At 61.4% G+C, this 20,522-nt stretch overlaps 1 protein-coding gene across 1 annotated transcript in view; it reads left to right on the forward strand.

Moving 5' to 3' along the window:
* The first annotated feature begins 204 nt into the window (after positions 1-204).
* The window catches only part of SYT2 (synaptotagmin 2), an 84,037-nt gene continuing 63,719 nt past the window's right edge, over positions 205-20,522 (forward strand). The window contains exon 1 of the mRNA XM_089903216.1: positions 205-339. The gene's annotated coding sequence lies outside the window, so the exon portion shown is untranslated. The remainder of the gene's footprint in view (positions 340-20,522) is intronic.

Genomic DNA, 20,522 nt, shown 5'->3' on the forward strand with positions numbered 1-20,522 from the left:
CCTCCTGTCAGGTCTCCACCTCCTCCCCGGACCCCGCCCCCTCCTCCTGGTCCCCTCTCCCTCCTCCCCTTCCCTCCCCCCTCCTCTGGGACCCCGCCCCCTCCTCCGACCCCGCCCCCAGCCTCCTCCCCGCACTGCAGCGCGCACCACGGGTCGCGCGCCTCCCTGGCAGCGACGCCGGCTGCAAGCTCAGCAAGTCTTGCGGCAAAGACACTCGGGCTGAGTTGGGGCCGGGGCGCAGCGGGACTCCGGGCCGGGAGCGGACGCCCGCTCGACCGTCGTCTGCAGCCCGACGCGCCTCACTTCGGGGACCCGGGTCTCTCCTGGCTGGCCACCCCGGTGAGTCGTAACCCCGCGCCGTGGGGGGCACCGGCCTCCGCCTCCGAAGTTTCTGCTACTGAGCCGAGGGGCCTCGGGTGGGGTCTGCTCCCAGCGGTGGGTGGGGTCGGGGAACTTTGAGGCCAAGGGGGCCTGGCGCCCGCCCCGTCCTTTGGGGGGAGTTTGCACGCGTCCAGATGAAGCTTCGTTTGGGGAGCTGGACCCGAGCGGCGAGCAGTCGGCTGCGCTGCCGGTTTGGGGCGGGAGGAGGGGACAGATTTCTGCCCTGGGCACCCCGGGGCGAGCTGCAGGGCAAAGGGGCGGCCGACGTCCCTTGAACCCCCGGCCTCTGCGCCCCCTGCCCTTCCCGCGTCTCCGGGACGCCCCCACTCGCGTCTCGCCCACCCCTGCCGCCTGAGCGGTCTCCAACGGAGGTTCTCTTGCCCCCGCCTCAAGATTCGGGGACCGCCGGCCCCGCCGTCGTGGGGGAGGGGGGCGGGCGGGGAGGGTCCTAGAGCTCCGGGAGGCGGAGACCCTGGATGGGGAGAAGGCGAGGAGGCAAAGTACGGGGATTGTCTGGAAGTGAGGGTCCGGAGGAGCTGGGACAAGGGCCGCGAGGGGGATGGAGGCGCCCCTCACCTCCTCCAAATCTCATGACTCAGCAGACCTAGGACGTCCCGTCCCGCGGCAGCCCTCCGCCCCCGCTGGGCGCCCAGACCCACCCGCCTCCTGGGCTCCTTCATTTACTCTCCCGCTTGGGGTTCCCCCTTCCCCTGCCTCTATTCCCTCCCCGTCTCAGGACACCGGGTGGTTATTTTTTAACTAAAAAGATAGGTGATTTATCGTTTCTCCTTCCCCCTTTTCATTCCCACATTCCACAGGTGCCTCCAGGACACCCCCAGCCCATGGTGTGTGTGTGTGAGGGGGGCCGCCAAAGCCCCATCTCTCCCCTCTGCAGCATCCTCCCCCCCGCCGCTGTTAGGGTAGAGGATTAAGTACTCGCTGCTGCTTTCTCCTGTGGTGGCCGAGAGAAAGCGGCACAAGGACAGAGGAGGCAGTGGCCCAGAAGGGGACACTGCAGTGGGGAGAGAGGGCTGCCCAGATTGGAGTGGGGTGGGCTCAAGGCCCAGGAAGTCCTTAGGATCCAGGGCTACCGAGAAAGACAGGAGGGTGGGCTAGGATCTGACCTGGAGAGCTGGGGGACCCCCTCCCCCCTCCCCCCACCCCACCCCTGCTTCGGCCCTGGGGGGAGGCTCCCATGTATAATAGATGGTCCTCGACCCACCCATCCAGCTCCCCATAACCTGGGCACTTCATCAGAGGGTGTGACTGTAAGAACAGGGCAGCCTTAATCCTCCCAAGTCATCTCCCCCTGCTTAGGTGCGACAAGTCCAGTCTCCAGGCTGCTAGAAGCATCTCTGTTACCACCAGAGAAGCCAAAGAGCCGTGCCCAGTGCCCCTGCAACCCAGGCACAGGGGCCGGTGGGAGGGGCAGGGCAGCTCTGATGCAGTGGGACGTGCCTGGCGTCCTGGTGAGCAGCGGCCTGGCAGGCACTGCAAGCTGCGGCCTGTGTCTGGGCTGTGGGGGTGAGTCAGCGCCAGGGGTCCTGGCCCGGCACGCTGCAGCCTGGCCCGGAGTACCTGGCCCCAGCCCTTCTCCTCTCCACGGCCCCAGGGAATGACCAGTGCTACCTGGGTCCTCACCCCAGGCTCCTCTCTGCGGGTGAACTTCCCCTGCCCTGCTGGCTCTTGGACAGATGACCCTGGGGGGCCTGGCTTTTTCTGGGCACCTCTTGGGCTTGAGGCTCGCCCCTCCCCTTCCTGCCTTGTCCAAGAAGGAGCTGACGCAGAGGTAAGCGTTCCACTTCTAGCCTCACGTGGACCGGGCCCTCTGTCCCCGGGAAGTAGAGCCCAGCCTGCTGTACTGAGAGTCTGTTTTGTTCCGCAGTCCAGGACTTTTTTCCCGGCAACAGTTTTTAGGTGGGGGGGATTATGCAAATATAATTTTCATTTTTTCAGCTTTGGGACCTGCTACCCACCAGTCAGGACCAGGGAAAGAGAAAGGTGTTAGTGCTTGTAAACGTTGCCCTTTCCCTACAGAAGAGCTTGCAACTGGCTTCATCTCATAACTGGTGTTGGTTTTATCCCTGGGCAAAGCGCGCCCCTAGTTGCAGACCTGGCAGGGGCAGGGAGACCCTTTCTGAAGCTGGGCCGGGCTCTCCTGACTTTGTACTGCAGCCGGAGGGCATCCTCCCTTTTACCCTCAGGCAGCTTCCGGGAAGATGCCACAGGGCTGTCCCTGGCACAGCAGAGACCTGCAGAAGTCTCTTCCCTGTCCTCTCCAAGCCAATCAATATTCCCCAGCCCCAGGCAAGTGTGACCTCTACTGGCCCCTCTGTCTCCCGCTGGGCGCTCAGCTGGGTCCCCTCAGGCAGAGGGCAGCAGGTGTGTGGGCTGGGAGCGGGTGTGGGGACGGTGGGAATGGCAGGGGAGGAGGCTGGGGCTCCTGGGCTGGGACAGTGGGACTCGCCGCCCCCTCCCTGGACAGAGCGTCCTCACGGGTGGTTCAAGGCTGTAGATGAGGAGGGACTGTTTCCCCTGGCGCTGCGGTTGGGTAGTTGGACTTTCGTGATGTAGGTTCTAGCTGAAGCTGGGCTCGCTTTTCTTGAGCCAGACAACACAGGGTCCAGGGTGATGGGGACGCTCTTTCAGAACCGGAATGGCAGCCAGAGGGAATAGTAGCAGGTGCTCACTCAGTACGGGGGCGGTGTGGTTGATGTAGGAGGCAGCGAAGCATAGAGGCTGGGAGCCCTGCAGGCCTGGGTTCAAATCTCCTGGGCACTAATTACAGAGTGTGACTTTATTAATTCAACAAGTGCTTGTTGGTGAGCCCTACTATGTGCCAGGCTCTGTTCTAGTCACTGTGGATGCCACGGTGAGCACAGCAGACGGAATCCCTGGCATTTTGGATTTTGCGTTCCTTGGGACCGAGGCAAGTTACTTAGCTGCTCTGAGTGTCAGGTTCTGCATCACTCAGCTGTTAGTTTCTGAGAGTCTGCTATCTGCAAGGGGCTATGCTAGGCAGTGGAGATTCAGTGGGGACGAAACAGACCTGGTTCCTGTCTTCATGGCACTTTCGGTCTAGTGAGTAACACAATTAAACAGATAATTACATAGGTAATTAATCACGACTGTGACAGGTGTTAGGCGAGCGTACAGGATGCTTGGAGAGCACATAATGGGCTAACCTGACCAGGTCTGGTGAGCTCCATCTATAAAACAGAGGTGGTAACACAACCCCACAGGGCAGTCAGCACTCAGTACCTGGTAACTGTTAACATAGCCCGCTGGGCAGATAAAATTCTAAATTCTGCAGGTGAACAATCGCTGCACAGGCAGCGGGTTGATATCCGTCATCCACTCGGTCAGAGGAGCTGGGGTCCAGTCCTGCGCTCTCAGTGAGGAGGAAGCCCGCGCTGAGCTACGGGGCTTCCTGGAGGAGTGTCACAGTGGATGTTTATTTGAGGCCAGGTGGTGACTGGAGCCAGATAGCCTGGGTTCCCTCAGGCTCTGCCACTCACCCCGACTGTGGGCAAGTTAACCAAACTCTGTTTCTCAGTCTCCCCATCAGTAGAATGGAGATAAAACTCACACGTGTGACACAGGTTCTTGGTGAGGATTAAATGAATTAATTCCAGGAACGTGCTTGGAGCAGTGCACAGCGCCGGGAGCACCGTGGAAGCGCTTTTATCATTATTGTGTTGCCTCCTACCGCTTAGATGGCTCCTTCTGGGCTCTGCAGCTGGACTGGGCACTTCCCCCTTGGCTTTTCTTAAAAACTCAAGGGAAGGAGCAGCTATAGCTTCCTTGGGCACTCTTCCAGCGTTTCATCCATCTGACTTGCAGGTAGCTATTTATGCCTCCCCCGCCGTGTCTTACCAAAGCTTAATTTTGGGGAAGGATGTGTCCCAGAATTCTTCATTTTCATTCCTGAACTGAGAGTTCAGGGTAGTGGCCAGAGTGATGGGTAGATTTGGATCCTGGCCAGTCATTGTGAGTCCGGACTGCAGGGAGCCCCTGGCCACCAGCCCCTCCCCGAAAGACGTCTGAACTTCAGCCAGGGGTCCAAAGTTACACACCAAGGAGGATCCCCAAATGCATGGGGCGCAGAGGTGTCCTGAAAGCCCCCTCTCCAGATACTCTCCACCAGAGTTCCTCACCTATCTGGCCGTGGGACCTTCTGACTGAACACCAGGGTCTGGAGGTTGGATGCTAGGCCCCTTCCAGACCTGGCCGCTTAGGAAAGTGGGGTACGAGTTGCCGGGGCCATTATAATGGTTACTGAACCTCAGAGGGTTTGGTGCTACCGGGCAGCCCCCAGATTGGGGGTCGGGCAAAAGAAGAAGGAGCCTGGGTGCCGTTTTGAAGTCAGGACAGACTCATCTCTGGCTACCTGTCTGGGGCCTTGGAGCTCAGCGTTCACTGTGGGCAGAGCCACAGTGGCCGGCGTGGCCGGGGGGACACAGAGCTGGGTGCCGACCCGCTGCTTCATCAAGCCCTCCTCTCCCTCAGTCCATCCCCTGTGACGAAGCCTTTGCATCTCTTGTCACTGTGGTCCTCAGAACAGCCGTCCCTGTCCCATTTCACCATGAGGAGGCAAAGACCCAGGGAAGTTATCTGACTTGTTCAGAATCTCACACCACCGAGGGGCGTCCTGGGGGCTCTCCTCCCCTCCCTGCCCCTTCCCACCAACTCCGCCTGTGGAGCCCTCGACAAACACGCTCACGGGTCCTCAGGGATGAGGCCATTCATACTCTGAGCACAAGCAACAGATGTTTACCAGATGAGGTGGTGCCCCCTTGGCAAAATTGAGTCGGCCTCCTTTGCTGGTGCTGGGTTTTCGTGGGACTCGCCATGGGGCTTGGGCAGCCTCAGGAGCGCCTGCCCTGAAGGGGGCGGGGGGAGCCGTGGTGGGTGCGCCAGAGAGACGGTGGGGCCCCGGCCTCAGTAGCCTCGTCTGAGTGGGATGCTGCCTTGGCACCAGAAGCCTCCGCAAGGTCCGAATTCTCTAATTACAGGCTTCCTCTGCCTCCCAGCAGCAGCAGGACATAGGCCTGTGTACACGCGTGTGTGTATACACCTGTGTGCACGCATACATGTGTGTGCATGCATGTTGGGGGCCGTGGGGACCGACTGGATAGAGAGGGGCTCCTTGGAAAGCAGAGGGAAATGGGATCTAGTTGGTGTCTGACTGCTTGTCCTTCACGTGCGGGCTTGAGAAGGCAGGATCCTCGAGGAACTCACAGCCCTGCTCCCGGCCTGGCCGGCAAGGGCGGCTAGAGCCACCCACAGGCTCTGCTTTGCTCCCTCCCTTCCACTTCCAGTGCAGATGGGCTAAGACCTACTCCTAAAAGGTGCCCGTGCAGAAGGGAGCAACGTGGGAGTGCCCCCACGGGGCAGGGCGTGGCGCCTGGGGGCTGGGCCTCCAGGCACTCCTGGCCCAAGACAGCTGCCCCCCAGAGCCAGGTTTCCTCTGAATGTGGAGCCCTCTGTGCCCTCCGCCAAGAAGCTGGGAAGCCTGAACCCCATCGCTGGACACCCCGGGACCGGGCTAGGACCATGGCCGGGCAGGGGGAGGCTCCCCTGAGGTCTTTGTGGGGACCAGGCGCCTCTGAGTGGGACGGGGCGTCCTCAGCCCATGGAGCGCCCTAGCAGGGCTTCCCATAACTGGGCTGATGCCGTGGCCCTGGAATTTAGCACTTAGGGAATATTGCAATTAGAGCATAATTCACCCATGCCACGCACTTAGTACCGAGGGTAACGGCTGTAACCGTGAGCCTGGCGCTAGGGGGACGGGAGCAGAGGTGAACGGAGGAGTGGGAGGGGCTCTGAGACTGAGGATGGGGGGCCGAAGGCACTTAACCCTCCCCGCAGCCCAGCAGAGGCAGGGGGACGGAGGCCAAATCACGGAAGCACACCCCAGGCCTCCTGCATGCCCTTTAGCTCAGGCTGCCCGGCAGGGGCAGGGGGGTGACAACGGCAGCTGGTCGCTGGGGAGGCAGGGGGCAGATGGCCCTGCACCCAGCTTCCTGCTCGGTGTGGAGAAAGAGCAGACTTAGCACCGACTGCGGCGGGTGTGCGAGCGAGAGGGGCTGCCTTGCACCTTCAGCTCTCAACCCGTCTTCCCCTTTCTCCCTGTAGCCCCTTCCTCACGCCTGCGCCTAGGTTCGGGCTCCTCTGAAGTACAGATGCTGTGCTGTCAGCCCCAGGTGGGGTGGGCACGCGTGTGTGGCCTGGGGCCCGTGGGGCTGCCTGTCTGTCCCCTCCCGAAGCAGAGGTGACATCCCCAGGTCAGCTTTGGACTGCAAGGACCCTCCCCGAGGGCGGGAAGGTGTGCGTGGAGTGTCTCCTCCTGACCTTGACTCTGGTCTGAACTGATGGCCCCGAGTCTCGGGTGTGTCCTTCTTTTGGAAAGTGACCGAGGGAGCAACTTTCCTGCTGTTTGCAAAAATGAAGCCCTTTGTGACGTTTGTGACCTTTGTGACCGCCTGTGTGTGTTTGCACAAAAGCCAGCACACCGTCCTGCATCTCTGTCCTCCTGGGGCTGCCTGCCTCCCCCTTCACTGTCAGCTGTGGTCCCTTGTGCCCACTGACGTGGGCCCACCTCAGGCCCAGTGATGGGGTCGGAGGTCAGGGGCCAGGCCCTTGGGTTCCCTGTACCCACCTGGAGGGAGGGGTGCAGGGAGGGTAAACAAGAACCTGGGGGCCGAGTGCTTGGGATCCCAGGAAGGAGGGATGGGGACTGACGCCCAGCCCCACCGCCAGGACCCAAGGAAGGTGGAGGTGTGGCCGGCTCGCTGTGAGCAGAAAGCGCAGGGTTAAGTGACGGGAGGGGACGGGGCTGGCTCTCCCAGTGTGACTCTCCCACGGGGAGGAAAAGGCATCCCTTTAATGAGGCTGCCCTGGCTCCAGATCCATCCTGGCCCTGCAGGGAGGGAGCACAGATCCATCCTGGTCCTGCAGAGGGGAGCACAGCCAAGAAATTGGATTAGCTTTTTGATGCTGGGACCTGGGCGCTGCTGGGGGCAGGGAGGGGACAGGGCCCAGCCCGCGGTCTGCAGCCGCCCTGAGGTCTGAGGCTTCCTGGGGAGACCCGGGCCCACCCCCAGCCAAGCAGGGCTCCTGCTGGAGGAGCAGCAGGGGCGCCCAGGGGTCACGGACGGTGACAGAAGCCAGGTCCCCCCCCCCCCGCAGAGGCTGGGAGGCGTCCCCAGGCTTCCCCCAGGGGTAGGTGGCGAGCGGGGGTGCAGGGGGTTATGGGAAGGCAGATCCAGCGCCGTGGTGTCCGGGGTGGGAAGGACAGGAAGTCTTGCCATGTGTTCCACGGCTTCCGGGCTCTGGCTCTAAGAGGCTGGGGTCAGATCATCCCGGGAGGGTGAGCAGAGGGCGGGGAGGCCTGGAGGCTACTGGAAGGGCTGCCTCGGGCAAGGGTAGGTGTCTGCACCCGCGCACTGGACCGTGTGGGGCCCCACGTCCTGCTCTTCGCGGCCACACCAGGTGAGTGACGCGCTGGCACGTGGCTGCTTCCGACTCAGCCATCCTGGGCTACACCCGCCGTAGTCCAGGAGTGGGGAGAGACCAAGACAGGAAAAGATGGGTTCCGCCAGCCCCGGATGAGAAGGGTCACTGGAGCAGTTGGTCCTTTCCTGGGGAGGGCGGTGGGTGTTCAGACCCTGGACGTGTCCCGTGGGGTCTTCCAGCTGCAGCGGGAGTTCTTTGCTCTCCAGCTGTCCTCCCCTCCGGCTCATCCTCCTTGTGCCCAGGAGCTGACGGTGGGCCCTGGGCTGGCACTAGTGGGCAGAGAACTCAAGAGTGACTGGAGGTGCTCAGAGGATGGCAGGGCCTCCCTAGGGCGGGTTGGGACTCCCAGGACTCTCAGTTCTGGGGCCCTGGGCTCTGGCCCTTAATGAACGAGAGAGATCCGAAGCGGCCCCCTTTCCAGAGAGCAGTTCCTTCTTGTCTGGGGTTTGCGGCACTTCCGGGCATGTGGCTCAGGGTAGGGAGGAGCCACGATTTCACACAAACACTCAAGGCACACCCGCTGTGCACACACGGCTGGCAGCCTGCCCGTGGGCACGGGTTCCTCTCTCTCACATCCTTTGGAAATTGAGGACGAAATTGACCCTGAGGCCGTATGTCCAGGCTGCAGCTCCTCCTGGAGGGTGTCGCTCAGGGGCTGCAGGGGCTTGGTGCGGGGTGGGTGAGATGATGTGTCTGTGTCAGGACCTGGCGCCCTGCCCCGGTGACAGAGGTGTTTGGGGAAGGATGAGGGGGGAAAGGCACGTACAAAAGCATGTAGACTCATTCACTCCTTCCAGCAGCTTGAAGGCTCGCCTGAAGCAGGGGCCTCTCAAACCAGCCCCCAGTGTCAAGCATCCTTTCTGTGCTTGAGTTCCCCAGGGGAGGAAAGTCACAATGTTGCCTGTCCTCCGTCCTCAGTGTTGGAGCTGGTAGAGAAGCAGGGCCCCCGGCCTCACAGCCCCTCCTTGTGTGTCCCTGGCCAGGCCCCCAGCCCCTCCAGCCTCACTCGTTCATTCCACCCACGACCAGGCACTCCGCTGGAACAGAGCCTACAGGTCCCTGCCCTCGCGGCCCTTACAGTCTGAGGAGGCAGGACAGTAAACAAAAGATGGGGGGAGGTGTCAGGTCCTCTTGGAAATGAGTTTTTGAGCATGAACTGTCCCTAGTTCATGTCTCTTGATGACACATGTGGCTAACTCTGCAGTTGTCACACTCAATCACATGGAGCCCAATTACACCTTTGCTCTCTTGTCCTGCTGTAATAGAAATATGGCTTCTAAGAAGTGTATTAGTTGCTGGTGATGTGATTGCTGGGGGTGGGGGGTGCTGGGCTTGGGGGTTAAGGGAGGCCAGGGTGTTTCACGTTTCAGACCCAGAAACAAGGGTGGGGGATAGGCTCCTCCAGGGCTTCTCCTCAGGGGACCCTGGGGAAGTGCTGTCCCTGGAAATGGGAGGATCAGATGCCCTCTCGAGGGGCCTTTGTGTCCTTGGACTTTTTTGTTGTCGTTACCCGTGGCCACAGGTTCTCCATGTGTATGTGGGTCGGGGGGGTCCGTGCCCCACTTCCAACGAGGGAGACTCTCCACATCTTTAAAAATGATTCACGATGTCAGAAAGGCAATAGGATTAACCTAAAGCGTGAAGTATTTCAAGTGGATGCAAGAGGAGTTTCTGAACAATAAACGTTGTTAGACATTGTGACAGAAGACCGAGCAGGTGGTGAGTCCTCCCTCCCAGAGGAGAGTCTGGGCCAGCGTAGGTTTAGGAGAGGGTAGACTGACCACCACAACTGCCTCCCTCCTAGGGTCTGTGTGGGGAGAGCTATGTGCCGGTGTCACCATGTTCAGTGGGTGCATCTCAGTGTGTGTGGGGGGGAGAATAGCGTTGGGCGAGAGGGGCTTAGCAGGGTGAAAGCCCCCTTCCTCCGTGCCGTGACGCTATCTCCAGGGTGAGGGGTGGTGTGCGTGGGTGTGCGTGGGTGTGTGGGGGTGTGTGTGTGTGTGTGTGTGTGTGGACTCAGCGTCAGGAGACTTCAGTTGTGAGAGTCAAGCCTGCAGGAGACCTCGCAGATGCTCCCACCACCTGTTCTGCCCATTTAAATCCAGGAGGCTGTGCATGTCCTGCTGAAACGGCTCTTTTGTATGTGGTCCATTCACACATGCGGAATGTTTGCCCTGCAACAGGCCACCATCACTCAACCTCAGTAGTGAAGGGACAGTAGAGAACCAGGTCCCTGAGGAATACGGCTTCTCGGTTTTTCAGCAAGGACTCCAGGCTGGGGCTCAGGATAGACTCAGCCCCTTCTTTTCAACACAACCCTGATGTTGTTCCAAATGTTCCCAACGAATCTCAGGGTTTATGCTAGAAACACATAAACCTAATCTGAAGTTACTTTGCCACCAACAGAGGACGGATGGACAGTGCATTAATGTTTTGACACTCCTCCCACTAGACTCCAAGGACCCCCCCCCCAGAAGGGTCACGGTCACGGTTACGGTTCTGGACTTTGGACGTGTGACCTTGAAAGATCCTGACACCTGACCTCCAGCTTCTTGGCAGGACCCTTCAGAATCCCCCCACACCCTTGAAAGGTTCTCCTGTTGCATATCCTCCACATTTCTCTTGTGAATTCCTTCTTTGAAAGTTTCCCCTTGGGAACCCTGGGACTCACCAGATCAGTCCTGTTTTCTCACTTTTAACTTCTCTGAACGGACCGTATCTCAGCATCTCCGCTCAGGTGCGCACGCCCAGTTCAGGTGACGAGCAGAGGTGGGTGTTGGAGTGCTGCGCTTCCCCGTTCCCGTGCTCCGGGACATCTGCCTGTTTATCCTCCCTCCTTGCAGAAGGATGGACCCACCCCCCGCCCCCCCGCCCGCAATGCCAAGGCCCCCGCGGGGCTGACAGCGCGCGGGGCGGCGGCGGTTCAGCACCACGGACAGAGCCCCGCGCGCCTCAGTTGATGGAGGGTCCCGGCTGCGTCCTAACCTTCGGCGGAGACAGAGGCGGGGGTGAGGGGACAACCAGTGTGGTGGATACTGTTCCCTCTCTTTGAGACCGTGGCCGAGCCGCCTTTTCCCCCGGGTCCTACTTCTTACGATAAGATGGGGGCACGGGCTCCAAGCACCTCTGCCGTGAGCCCGTGTCTGGGACGCCTTTAGCAGGAGGCCTTCAGGAGCAGTTTGACGCGTGTGACCTGGGTTGGGACGGTTAGCTTGTGGGCGTTAGGGACACACGACACACGACCTCAGGCCCTGGAATCCGGCTGCGGCCTCCTAGTGTCAGCGACTTCGTCCCTCTGGCCCTTATCCTGCCGCCTCACTGCCCACTCCTCTCGTGCGGACACCGGCCTGGGCTGGTGGGAGGGGCAGGCTTTTGCGAGGACCCAGCAGGAAGCGAGGCTGGGGTGGGCCTCCCTGGAGCGGGGGCTGCACCAGGATTCGAGACTGGTGGGTCAGAGCGGGCGTGAGGGCTGAGCTGGGGGCCGCCTGCAGTCGGGGTGGGGCGTGGCCGGGTAGGAGGGGGCGGGACCAGCTGCCGGGGCAGGTGGGCAGGGGCTGGCGGCTCTCCAGAGCTCTAAGGGCCCTGTAGCTGGGCAGCGCTGCTTTCCGGCCTCTCGATTCATCTGAGCAGGCTCATTCCTCTGCTTCCAGAGCTCAGGATGCCCTGCAGGTGGAGGAGGTCTCTTCCGCCTCTGTTCCTTCCCTTTCTCTCCTTCCCCACCCACAGCTCCACCTGGACCACCACATACCTTCCAAAACGGATAATCCACGCCCTCCCGTGTCCCTGTCTAGTGCACGTGGCCAGGGCAGAAGGTGTAACTGTCACCCCTTGAGTCACGAGAGGCAGGCAGCCCAGGTGCCACCCTCCTCATGGGGTCACTAGGACCCTCCAGGACTCACCTAACAAAAGGGAGAAACCACGCAATAGTCAGGTTACCTGCTGTCTCCCCTTTGGTGCCTCTCCCTGCAAACTCCGCTCAGAGATGCCACTGCAAACTCCGCTCAGAGATGCCAGTGCCTACTTGGTGTCCCTGCCACCCAGGCCTCCCCTCCCCTGCCCCCCCCCGGGCTGTATTTGGGGCAGTGCTTCCTCGTGCCATTCATAACACCGGGTGGACGGCTGCCTTCCTTACCCGCGGGCAGAACTAGGTCCGGGAGTAGGGCAGGGCAGGGACAGTGAGGCAGATCCTGGCAGAGAAGACAGCTGGGCGCACGCATGGGTACAGTGTCCTTGTGGGCGGGGGCCCTGGGGGAGCAAGCTGGGCGCCTCGGCCTCACTGCTGCGAGCCCCAGGCTCTGGTCCAAAGGAGACCTGATTCCCTGTCTCATCTCCTGCTGGGCCAGTGAACAGCAGCTGATCCACAAAGACTGACCGTGACCCACTCTTAGGAAGGCGGTCAGCAAGGACTCGGGCTGTGCTGGGTGTAAACTAGTGTCGTGTTTGGCGCCTGGCCCTTGGAAGATGCCGAGTAAATGTTTACTGGGCGAATGCTGACGGGAGGGCCTTGTCCGCGGGTGGGTTCAGTGGTTGCGCTGTTGGAGGGCCCTGCAGCACTGCTGGCTCGGTCCTGAGGGCCTGTCCTTTTTGACTTTTATTTTATTTATTTTTTAAAGATCTGTTTTTTGATGTGGACCATTTTAAAAGTCTTTATTGAGTCTGTTACAATATCGCTTCTGTTTTATGTTTCGGTTTTTGGCCGCGAGGCATGTGGGATCTCAGCACCGCCCCCCGCTCCACCGACCAGGGATCGAACCCGCACCCCCTGCATTGGAAGGCGCAGTCCCAACCACTGGACCAGCAGGGAAGTCCCTCCTCTTTGACTTTTGGAGTCCAGGATCCTGTGACCTCTCCTTGCGGAAAGGAGACCTTCAGGATGGGGCCGGGGCTGGGCTGGCAGTGGGCGTCTTTCTGGGGACACGGAGCCTGGGACCTTTTGCGCAGGCACCTCTGCCACCAGACATGCCTGTCGACCTTGACAGAGAGCAGGTCTCTCTGCTTCTTGGTTCTTGGAAATCCTTGCTGTAAGGCTCCTGTGTGCCGGCCTTAGCTTGGCCTGTGACGTGCTGGCCGTGTGTTCAGCGGGGTGATAGCCATCTGACTATCGTGTACACGTTCCAGAGGTGGGCGCTCGTGAGACCCGGGGTGGGCGGGGTGGGGGGGGCGGGATGGGAGAGGTGATCGACTGCCTTTGGGGGAGTGGAGGTAGGGTGGTGGTGGGACCCGCTCCAGCAACTCCCGGGCTGCGTGCCTGGCTCTGGCCCTGACATGGATGAATAATTGATGGTGACTGATGGATCACTGCTCCTGTATGAAAGACTGAGCGGGGCTGGAGCAGGCTGGGGTAATCAGATGTTACCCGCTGCCCTCCTGGGAGGTGTGGGACTCCTGGCTCTCCCCGACTCTCAGAGCCCTGGGGTGGGGGGTTCTTCCCCGGGAGGAACGGGGTTTTGTGCAAGGGGGCCGGTGGGGCAGCCTTCTCAGGGTGAACTTTGCGGGGGAGGGGCAGGGCCCAGAGTCCTTAATTCTGGGGACAGGACTTGCCTACTTTGTGGGGTGTCTCTGCTGCCCAGTGTTTGGAATGTCAGTGAACTGGCAGGCAGCGGGGCAGGGGGCAGGCAGCCCCCGGGGTGTCTGCGAGGCAGTGGGACACTGAGGGTGGACAGAGGGTCCACCCACAATGCCTGCCGCTGGGGACTTAAAGCAGTCCTGGAGAATGGCCTTCTCTACGGATGAGGAAGGACACTCAGAGGATTTAAGTGATTTGCCTAAGGTCATATGGCTGGTGGGTAGTAAATGATGTCATTGGGATCCCGGGATAGAATTACAGCCACAGCAGCTGAGAAGGCTGGCTGGTCCCTGTGGGGGATGGGAGGATGGGAATGTCTGTGTGTGTGTGTGTGTGTGTGTGTGTGTGTGTCGGGCAGAGTCTGCTGTGCTCGGGGTGTGTGCTTAGGGGTCGGCACCAGCCTCCTCCCTCCGCCCCCCCTCCCCCGCCCCGCCGCTGCTGATCAGCTCTGCAGGGTGCACAGCACAGCAGAGACCGCGTTTAGGGAGGAGCCTGGGCCAGGATTTGCTCGGGGCCTGCCTGGCTCCATGGTGGGGATGGAGGGAGAGCCTTCCCCCGCGGAGCCTCCACGGCCCCCCGCTCTGTCGGTGTGGGGTCGGCCCCCTTGGAGCTGCTCCCATGAGCGTTTAACCCTCCACGGAGTTGCAGGCCACGACCAGGGCCTGCACACCCTGACTCCCCGTTTGATCTTCCCTGTGCCGCGCTGTCCCGGCTCTCCCATCACTGCGGGAGGCGGGCGAGGGCTGCCTGCGGACACTGCTTCAGGCACAAAGACTAACTCGGCCCACACTCGCCAGTTCTGAAAGACCCCGAGAGATGGGCCGGTTCCTCTGACCATCTGTTTCCACGTCCTGCAAGCTCCTCCCGTGGTTGAGAAGTTTTTCCCGGGCTCCAGCCCGCGCCCCCCTGTTGCAGCCGCCTGGGTCTGCACTTCCCCCAACCCCCGCAAGCTCTCCTGTAACGCGGCGGGCATGGCGGGCAGGGGAGACCGTGAGTGATGCTTGCTCGGCAGAGAGGAACATGTGATTGGGGATTTGGGTGCAGAGCCAGATCCCTCAGTAGCTCTCTCATTGCCAACCTGGCGCACATCTGCCCTTGCTACCTGGGCGCCGTCCAGGAGGCCAGTAGAAGGTCTCCCAGGACTGTGCCCTGCTTGTGCCTGTGTCCTCCGTCAGGGTGGGCAGAGTGTTTTAGTGACAGAGTCCTCCTCGCTGGTGCCAGGGGTGGAGGAGGAGGGTGCAGGCAGTGCATCAGCCCACTTTACAGACGGGGTGACCGAGACTCACAGCAGCGTGGCCGGAGTTCACGTTGCAGGTGGGGGGGGGTGGACGCACGTTGGTGTTGTGCCCTGAAGTCCAGCCCGGGGTCCGAGGGGTGACGGGGACCAGAGGCCGTGGCCACGAGCTCTTGCCCACGATGGCGTCTCTGTTGTCCCAGCCTCTGCCGCGGCAGGAGGGGCACTGGCTGACCGGCGGCCGTCTGGGGCGCTGTCCCCCCTCCGTGAATGTGCCCTCAGGGTTCTGATGGCTGAAGAGACGGCCGTTCTCCTTATTTCAGCTTCAGTTCAGTGTTTGGTGCAAAGGACTTGGCAAATAGGAAGGCACGGGAGTGGGAAGAACGCATAGCTTTGATGTCTCAGGTTCCCAAAGGGAAGAATTAATGGCATGGAAGAGGAGCTATTCTTTAAAAACAAGCCAGCGAGGCTGTTTCTCAGAGGTGAGCCCTTCCTGTCTGCGCAGGCGGGCCGGGATGTCACCACCCTCAGGCTCTCTCTCCAGTGTCCGGTGGGGGGCCCCCCTCACAGCCCCCCTTCTCTGCCCACCAGTCACTCAGCCCCCAGTCCAGCTGAAGGCCCACAACCCGCCCAGCGGGGCCGCTCTGAGCTCCTCTCTGCTCCAGGCAGGAGGGCGTGACGGGGCGGCATCTCACACCCGGCACGTGCGGGACTGCGGGGGCCGGAGACCTTCTCGAGGACACGCAGCCGGCGGGCGGGGTCCTTGCCAGCCTCGCTCATTCGTGTGGCCGACGTTTCAGTGGGGACTCGGCAGGGGGCAGGCGCTGCCAGGCGCTGCGTGTGTGGAGGTGTCAGACACGGTCCCTGCCCCGCGCCACGTCAGGACGGTGTGTCGAGATGAACTCCTACGGTAAAGTGGTGAAAGGAGGGGCTGTCAGTTCTGCCCAAGGAAGTCAGGAAGGCGTCCTGAAGGAGAGCCGGAGGGGGTCACGGAACAAAGACTGCAGGGGCTGGGGGCGCAGCTGGGCCGCGTGCGGGGCCGGGGAGTGGCCAGGGGGTGTGCGGGCGGAGGGCCAGGGCCGGTGGTCAGGGGTGGTGGGCCTCCGCCTGCCCCGCCCGGCAGAGTGTCGGGAATGGGTTTCAGGGTAACTTGTCCTCGGCCTCGTGGGGGACCTGGGAGTGGGGAGCCCCTGCCCCAGACCTTGGCCCCTCTTTCTTTGGCCGTTGGAGACCCAGGTGGCTGGGACTCCACCCTCGAGAAGGAGAGAAGTTGTCTGTTTTCCCTGAGACCCTGTCTGTCCGAGGTTAGGATGGGAGGCGGGGTGACAAGGAGAAGCCAGGCTGAAGCAGGAGGGCGAGAAGCGAGGACCCGGGGAGCACGTGCTAACGGGGACCACGGCCACGTCCCCCGAGCTGGTCCTCTCTCCGGCCCCAGGGGCACCCGGCACTCGCCTCGGACCCCGTGAGACTGTTTCCCGATGACCTCATTCCCTCACCTGACCTGCAGGGAACATGCTTTCTGCCGCGAGCCTGTTTCCCTAGGTGATGGAGCTGGGAAACGTGCGTTCATTTTCCCCCTGAGCTGTGACGGGCGATAGGAAATTTGCCCTGGAATGTGCTTCAGTGTGGACTGAAATAAAACACCTGGTGCATTTTGCAACAGAGCATTAAAAAGGAGAAACGCAGGCCCCTCGTCCAGACACCAGCTTCCGAGGGTACGTTTCCCCGAACTTTCCTCTCCCTCACGTGGCATCCCTGCCTGCGGGTGAGGTGGGGCAGTGGGGTGAAGTACATGGGAAAGACCGTGGATGTTTAAGAGAGGCTGATTCCAGAGGGCCCTCGGGGGCAGAGACACCAGGGGACCTGGGCCTCGAATTTCCAGAATGATGGCGGCATTGGGAGTATGGAAGCATGGGGTGCTGAGTGCCTGGACCTGGATAGGTGGGCGCCGGTGACTCCCCGCGTCGCTGGTGGATGAATCGCTAGTGGACTTCCTGTTGGCGTGAGCAGCGGCGGTGAGGACGGGGGCCTGGGGTGGAGGGGTCACTAGTGAGATCAGTCTCTCTCAACACATACCCCCAGCCCCACCTCTCATAACCTCTCGACACACTTTGCCCAGAGAGTGAGCGATGCCACCAGGTGAGCAGAAATGGCTCTATTCTCGTTTACTTCACGCTTTAGGAGGTAAAAGTGCTGTTTGTCCCACAGTTACTTCCTGGGCAGGCGGTTTGCTGGGAGAGGGTGGGATCCCAGGAGCCGACGGCGCCAGGGCTCTGTCTCCCTCCTGTGCAGGCTGGGCCCCTGGGCACCGCCCCCAGCCCCCAGCCCACTGCTGTGTTAATGCGGCAGGTCACCCCACCCCCCCCACAACCAAGTGCTCTTTCCTGGAGGGTGTCAGGGCTGAAGGGAGGGGTCCAGCTAAGATGCTGGGAGCCGGAGAGGGAGTTGGAGGCTCTGCCACACGTGTGAAGAAACGTGTGACGCTCAGGAGGGGCCGTACGTCCAGGGCCGGGGGACGCCGGAGAGAAGGTGCCCCGGACAAGCTTCTGCACGTGCTCTCCTTTGAGAGACGTTTGCCTGACCTACAACATCAGTCCAGGAGAGCGCACAGACTGTCAGCCCGGTTGGGTCACAAACGGAACACGCCTGCGCCACCTGCAGCCAGACCAGGGGACAGAGCATCCCCGGCGCCCCACGGTGGGCAGGGATTCCGGGCATCTCCCCAGCCTCACTCTGGCACCATCGACTAGTTCTGCCTGGTTTTGATCTGGAATAACGCGGCCCCCAACGCCCTCACCTGTGACCGTCTTCTTTCACGCAGAGCTTCGCCTGAGACATTCATGGTCTCGCTGCCCGTCATTCGGTTTATTTCTTCACACAGCAGAGTCGTGTTTCGTCGTGACCATGCACCTCCACTTACCCGTCTGTCTACTGTTGATGACCTTTAGGTAGTTTCCAGTCTGGTGCTGTCATTAACCTGCTTTCTATGTTTTCAAAAAACATTTATTGATTTATTTATTATTTATTTGTCTTTGGCTGCGTTGGGTCTTCGGTGCTGTGCACGGGCTTTCTCTAGTTGCGGTGCGTGGGCTTCTCATCGCGGTGGCTTCTCTTGTTGCAGAGCACGGGCTCTAGGTGCCTGGGCTTCAGTCGTTGTGGCGCACGGGCTTGGTTGCATCCGCGGCATGTGGGATCTTCCCGGGCCAGGGCTCGAACCTGTGTCCCCTGCATGGGCAGGCGGATTCTTAACCACTGCGCCACCAGGGGAGTCCCTCAGTATCTTGTAACAACCTACAACCTGAATTTAGAAGGGAAAACTCAACACTGCCGAATGATAGCCCAGTTTCACAGGGTAGCTCTCTTGACTTTCTAATGAGCAGTATTTTCATTCATCATTATTATGGTGACTCATTTTCTCATCTAATAGATGATGGCTCTCTCATTTCCTTCATAAACGTTGATGAATTTGTTTCAGTATCATCAGTACTTACTCTTGTAAAAGTCTGTTCGGCAGTTCTAAAGGAAGCACATTCTGCTGGAACACGTGGTCCTCCACGCTCGGTAGCCCCCATTTCAGAGGCCCTCCTTTCCGCGTGCTGCGGCTCCCCTTCCGCGCAGGCGCTAACAGAGGCCCCGCCCAGGCCCTGCCGGCCGAGGCCTTTTCTGGCTGCGTGGGTCCTGAGCCTGGGCCCCGCCCCACGCTCAAAGCGCTTGCTATGCTTTTGATAAACGCCTTCCTCTTGCTGCGACCCGGCTGTGTGCGTCTCGTGTTTCATGGGCGGTTATGCATTTTCCCGAAGACTCTTGCCAGTTTCTCCTCCTGTCCCGCATTCTTGCCAACCCTTGGTGTTTTCTGTCTTTTCGTTTCAGCCGTCTTTTCGTTTCAGCCTTTCGGGGGGGTGGGTGTGGTCTCTCCTTTGATTTCCTGGTGACTGAGCGGTGGAGCCCCTTTACACGCACTTGCTGGCCTTCCTTGCAGTGCCTCTTGCCCCCCCCCCCGCCAAGTCTTCTCCTTGTTTCGCTACTGGGTCACCTGTCTTTTCCTTACTGATTCGTGGGCGGCGTCCCTACGTCTCCTGAAGGCCGGGGCTGTGATCCTTCACGTGTGCTTTTCTTCCTGAGGCGGAAGGGCTGGGAAGTCCGGAGGCCAGGATCTGCCTGGTTACTTGAGTATTCCCTGGTTCCTGCCCTCGCCTGCTGGGTCAGGTTCCTGCCTGTCCCGTGTGTGGGCTGGTCCCTGCTCGCCGGCCTTCCCCCCCACCTGCCCCCCTTGAACCGTGGGGGTCCGCTGAGGCCACCCAGACCCGCCCCGCGCAGGCTTTCCCACTTCTGGGCCGTCGCTGACTAGGAGCCGTTTTGGGTTTGCACATCCCCGCCCCACCTTCAAGGCTCAGACGAAAGCCCGCTTCTCCTTGAGGCCTTTTCTAACGCTGACACAGCTCCCTCGGCCCTTCCTGTCTGTTTGCGTCCTTTCGCAGCTCACCCTCTTCTGTTGTGACCCCTGTGGCTGTGTACTGCGTCCTTTAGCAGCTCACCCTCTTCTGTTGTGACCCCTGTGGCTGTGTATCGCACTGTTTGACTTTCTGTACTTGCGCCCAGTCTCCTGAGCTGGTGGTGCCTCTCTGGGAGCCTGTTTGGGCCGGGAAGGGTGGGGCAGCCGGAGTCAGGTCACAGGGCAGCCTCTGCTCCTCCTGCCCTCCCTGTGTGTGCCCCCAGGTAGCCAGCATGCCCTGTTTGGCACCTACTGTGCGCCAGCTCTGTGCGAGCGCCCGGGCTGATGCAGCGGGAAGTGGTTCCTGCCCTGCACGGGGGCCATCTCAGCGGGGAGATGGGATGGGGGCCCAGAGAGCCAGGGGGTGGCGTCAGAGCCTGAGGGGCCCCCCAGCTGCAGCCCCTGCCGCGTCAGGGATGCTGTACCCAGAAGGCCCGTGGTTGGCAGGTCGACGGGCCGCTGATGAGGGCATCATCTGAGATGTGACCCTTCAGCCAGGCTCACAGCTGCCCTCCAGAAGGCTCGGCACCAAGGACCCCACCTCCCACTCCACGGCAGCCGGTGCTAGGAGATGGGGCGTAGCTCAGCCCTCACGTTGCCCACCGCTGGACAGAAGCAGTCCCCCAAGCAGCCACCTGAGGCCTGCCGTCCATACCCGAGGTCAGGGTGGCATCCCTGCCCCCGCTCTGGGGAGGGCCCATCCTGCTCTGGGGACCCTGCCCCGGCTTTGCCCTCGTGGCCAAGGTCCTGCGGTCTGGTCTGAAGCCCTGGAGGCTGATGGGCTCTCGGTGGGGCCTCCACTCGATGTCCCGAGTGGACCGTGGGGTCCCCCTGTGGAGGGTGGGTGCATCTCTGGCTCCCGTCCCAGGGCCCTTCCTCTAACTCCCCGGGGCCGCAGGGCCTGAGGGAGGGTCCATGGCCTTGGAGTCAGGCCAGTGGGCGGGTGGCCTTGGGGAGGCTCGGAGGGCTGGGGGCAACAAGGGAAGTCGGGCCCCGATGCTCGGCCGTGGCCAGGGGCACATGTGTGGCCAGGGACGTGTGTGTGGGACGCGGTCCCCAGGCACCGGCTGGACAGCGTGGCCGTGGCCCTGGCCTTGTGGCACAGGAGCGCCGTGAAACGCTACCTTTGCGAGGGCTCTCCTCCTGCCCCTCAGAGCGCCCTGCAGCCTGGGGCCCCCAGCGGGCACACAGCCCTGGATGCCGCGCCTCCGTCCACCTGCCCCTGTGGCTCGTCCGTCCTCAGGATCACTTGGTGGACGGCACCAGGCGTGTCTGACGTGGGCAGGGCTGAGACTGGGGTGCGGGATTTGGGTACGCCCCCACGGGACGCA

Source organism: Delphinapterus leucas, chromosome 1 (genome assembly GCF_059928025.1).
Source record: "Delphinapterus leucas isolate spDelLeu-1000000601 "Yukka" chromosome 1, BTC_Dleu_Yukka2, whole genome shotgun sequence".
Taxonomy (NCBI): domain Eukaryota; kingdom Metazoa; phylum Chordata; class Mammalia; order Artiodactyla; family Monodontidae; genus Delphinapterus; species Delphinapterus leucas.